Consider the following 4,797-nt stretch of genomic DNA (forward strand, 5'->3'; position numbering starts at 1 on the left):
GCATATACAACCTTCTCATTAACCCTAACACCTCTCAAGGCATTTGAGCCTACTGATGGCCCCCGATGCGTGGCAGCAGGCCCTAAAGTCATCTCTTCCATGCTCTCCTCATTCATTTGGTCACGTACAAGGGGCGGGCACAGAGATGAAGGGCTGGTGCCTGCCCTCCCCGTGTTCCCCACCCAGGGGAGGAGAGAGACATGAAAGCAGAATGGCAGAAGGCAGGTGGTGTATCCTGCAAGCCACGTATAAACACCATGCTTTGTGTTCCAAGAAGCAGAAGTGACCAAGGTGGCTTGGGGGCAGCAGGGGGCAGATTTTACCCGTGATATTAGAGCTTGCTCTTGAAAGATAAGTGAGAATGTTCCAGGAGAAGGGGGTGGGAGTGGAGGAAGGTCTTCCAGGTAGAGGATATCAAAGACAAGAAAAGACAGATGTGGTGAGCACGGTGTGTAGTGAATGTTCTACAGGGTATAGGATTGGAGGTGGCTGGAGCACCCGCAGGGCACATCAGGCTTTTAAAGGCAAAGTTAAAGGGTTAATTTCTTCTAGTAGGTAGTAGGGAGATAGAGCAGATATCTCATCAGGAGAGGAACATGAACAGATTGATCTTTTTAGAAAGCTGATGGTTTAGAGAACACCCTACACCAGGGACCAGCATTGGAGGTGTGAAGACCAGCTAGACAGGCTGCTGTTGCAATTTCCCAGGCAAAAGAGGTGACGAGAGCAGTGGAGATGGAGAGGGGAGCAGACTCTTGATATTTAGGATGCAGAATCTTTCTTGCTGTGGTCATGGGTGTTATATTGGCAGGTGGCAGGGTGAACTGGAGTAGGGTGGCTGTATTTAGGGGTGCTGTTGCCAAAGCCAAGGAATGGAGAAGGAGCATGCTCAGAGAGGCAGCCAGTGGCTCACCACTAGGCAGCTCTGTGTAGCTGAAAGCTGGAAATCCACATGGATGCCCAGAATGAGAGATGCAGTTTGTGCAGGAGGCCCATAGGTAGGTGGTACCTCAACCATGGATAACAGAAAAGCAACGGCTAAACATTGGGGAAGATCGACATTTGGGGGCTGCGCCACAGAGAGATTACCAAGGAGAACCAGTCAAGACCAAAGTTCTAGAAGCCAGAGGCATGAGTTTTAAGGAGAGGCAGATGGCAGTGTGTAAAGGGCACAAAGTGGGTTGAAACCAGCCTAAGGCAGAAATCTGTTACATTTGAGCACCCAGTATCCCTTTTCTTCAACATATTGATTTCAAAAAAGGTGAATTTGCAGCCCATTTTGTTTGGATGGACCTGACCCTGCCATCCTCACGTCCTTGCTGTCAGAAGTGGTCACATGACCCAGGCCTGGCCAATCTGATAATCACTCCTTTCTGGCCACGGTTTAGAATTCAGGGAAAAGGATGTGACTCATGACAGACCAATGAGAGTCAATTCTAGGACTTTTGAAACCAGTGGGAAAGAGAAGTGCTCGTCCTGCTGGGGTTGCTGTACTGTGAGATACCAGGGCAGAGCTTCCAGACGTCAATTTGCCACCTCTTGGCTTGAGAATGACACCAACATAGAGGAAGGAAGAGCTGAGAAACAGAGACTCTTGTTGACGTTTTTTTACCCTCTGAATCAGCTAGGCCTAGAATTTTTTTAGTTATTTAGACCAACACATTTGCTTTTAAGCTTAAGTCAATTTGATTTGGGTTCTGTCACTTGCAACCAAAGGGGTCCTGACCCAGACATGGCCGTGTGGCTAATGAGAGGCTGCTGGGTACAAGAGTAGCATCTGGAGAAGGCTTGAGTCCAGCACTGCACTTGCGTATCACACAAATTACCAAGAACAGGCCGGTGGTTATGGCCATGGGAAAAAAAAAACACAAAAACTAGAAACAGATGAGCTGGCTCTGTCTCAATACCTGCTAGCGTGAAAACACAATGATTTCCTTTATATTTTTCAGGGGTTGAGTCGTCCAGGTCAGTCCTGGCTTGGCACATCCACTTATTGTTCCTGCCAAGGGAGATGGTTAGGATGGGAAGGTTGATTTATTTGAGTACACATGTGTCAACATCATCCTGGAAAAAAAAAAAAAAAAGTAGATTGCAGATATGCTTTGCTGGCATATGCTGTTACCAAAGAGGCCTCTTTCTTGGCCTCAAAGCCCAAAGCCACTATGTTAAGACATTGTTTGAGTCTTGAAGTTGACCAAGCATGGACACATGGTATGATGGACATAGGGCTCTGGGAGAGCAGAGTCATCCTCTTCTAACACCATGGACAAGGTAGGAGGGCTACTCGATATGAAGTGGTCTGAGGCAGGCATCATGAGAAAGAGCCAGTCACATGAAGCACCCAGGAAGGAGGGAACAGCAAATGCTAAGAAGGCCAGTGTGGCTCAAGAATGTTGAGTGAGGGGCAGAGAGGACCACCATACTCTCTGTGCAGGACACCCACATTGAGTCTTCACTGTCTGGTATTCTCTGGTGCTTGATATATTTAATCTCATTTTTTCGTGTTATCAACCCACTCGTGCATCCATCCCACAAACATTTACGACACCGGACAGTGGGTGGTTCCAAGTCTTGAAGGAAGCGTTCACCAAGCAGAAGGGGGAAGATCCCACCCTAAGCAGAGAAAAGCATGTGAGCCGAGTCGTAGGAAGGTAAAAGCTCACCACTTGGCTGGGGCCTGTTGGGCAAGGCTTTGAATGCCAGCCCTTTATCCCAGGGGGACACTCCACCCTGTCAAGAGCACAGAGCACCCACATGCTGAACACCAAGAAATAGTGATGCATGAAAAAAATTGTAATGAAATTCATGATTTGGGGATCAATCAGACATAGCCTCATGTTATATTCAAATACAGCCAAGTGGTAGCAGGAACTGCAGGTTTAAGGAGAAGGCGAGCAGACAAACACTTAAGATGGAGACTATTCCATCAATTAGCTTAATTTTTTTCTGCCAACCAAGAAAAGACTGTCATTAGTTAATATTAGTGATGGCCCAGCTTGGTTCAGCTTAGAAAGCACCTGTTTTCTGCCGAGCGTCATTTGAGATCGGCTGGTGTGGGCCAGAGGGAGCTGTTTCAGGGCCTCAATCAGGCAGTGACATGATCAGATTTGTGCTTTGGAAAGGTCACTGCGGCTGCAGGATGAAGCGGGAAGAGATGGGTGTTGTTAGGAGGCCGTTGGAAAAATGTACATGACGAGAAGCAGAATCTGGGCAGAAGAAGCAGAGATGCAAATTCCCTGAAGGCAGGAGTTTTTCTCTGTTTCATCCTTTTTAGCAGAGCCGGGCAAGAGACAGGCACAGCCACTGGTAGGTTTTCAAAACGCCTACTGTCTGGTGTAAAAGCTAATGGAGTCTGGACAAAACAAAACTGTTTCCTCTCTCCAGAGTCCCCCTGCTTGGGAGAAACGTCATGGCTGCGGACAGAGAGAGATGGGGAGTTTTCCGAGGTTGGAAAGACTCAAGGTGTTGAGGAAATATTGAATGAGACAGAATGCAAAGCTCCTGTTACCTGAACCTGGCCCAAACCTGCCTGTTATGTCAGATCTGTGCAAATGAGACATCTATTAGGCTTAGGGGCGTTTGCTGCTCATCTTGATAAAAGAATGACCATCTGTTTCTCTACAGGTGCTAGAAAGGCCAAAGCTAAAAGGTGTCCATTTGAGACTGTTTAAGCTGCTCTTTCACATGACAGTGCCTTGCAGACACATGGGACTCTTACACCATGGAATAAGAATCTCGAAAATGTGCCTAGACAGTGTTCTGTTCCCTCTACCATGCCCTCCTCTTTGGAGTCTGTGATGCCTTCCAGGGAGAGGTGAGCCCACAGGAGCTTTCCAACAGCAAGACTGCTGCTGTCATGAATTACATCGCTCGTGTGCGCAGTGCTCACTCTGAGCTGAGCCCCTTGTGAGGGCCTCACAAGCCCTGTCTCCTTTAAACTTCTTCACTGAAGGGTATGAATGACCCACTGCCAACTGTTTTATCTAACCACTACCCTCTCAGCATGTAAAAACCCTGCCCCTGCCCCTGCCCCTGCCCCTGCCATGGCCTGGCTTCATTGGGGTTCCCTTCTGCATTGATTAGGATGACAAGAAGACAATGAAACACTTGTCCCCAAAAGTGACTTCTTGGATCCATTGGCAAAATGTTAGAAAGTGGGTACAAAGCCCAAGAAACCGGACACCGGGGCTCTTTAAGCTTGGGGAGTATCACAGAACCCTATCCCAGGCCAAGAATGAGTCACAATGAAAGCTTTTAAAATATAAAACCATCAACCTAGATTTCAATTCCAAGGAAACACATACTTGGCCATGAGGGAATGCTTTAAAAAAAAAAAATCAAGCTTAAGCCACTTGACAGGAAAATAAAACAGCCAAGGAACATTCAAATGTAATGATTTACATCCTTCCCCAACTCCCTTCCAATGTGGGTCAGGGCGTACATGGACATGACCGCAGCCAGTGTGCATGCCCTCTCAGGCTCCCTTCTTCTCACTTAACACCATTTCGTGCACACAATCGCATGCCTGGACCCAGCCAGCTTATAGCTGCACAGTGCTGCCTGTGGGTTGCTATGCCAATCTCTTGGATTTTTCATGATCTCCCTGCTGCTGGGCTCTTGGGTTATCTGGGGGTGGTGTTTTGGGAATATGAGGATTTTCTCCCATTATTTATGTGTGCAAGCACTGTTCATTTTGCTCAAAGAAATGGAAGCTTGATTGATTTCCTAAATGTAAGAATGAGATTGTCCGGCAATAAATATTTAAGACTGACCAGGAAGGGCGACCACCATCTGCTG

The sequence above is a fragment of the Eulemur rufifrons genome, chromosome 20 (assembly GCF_041146395.1).
Source record: "Eulemur rufifrons isolate Redbay chromosome 20, OSU_ERuf_1, whole genome shotgun sequence".
Taxonomy (NCBI): domain Eukaryota; kingdom Metazoa; phylum Chordata; class Mammalia; order Primates; family Lemuridae; genus Eulemur; species Eulemur rufifrons.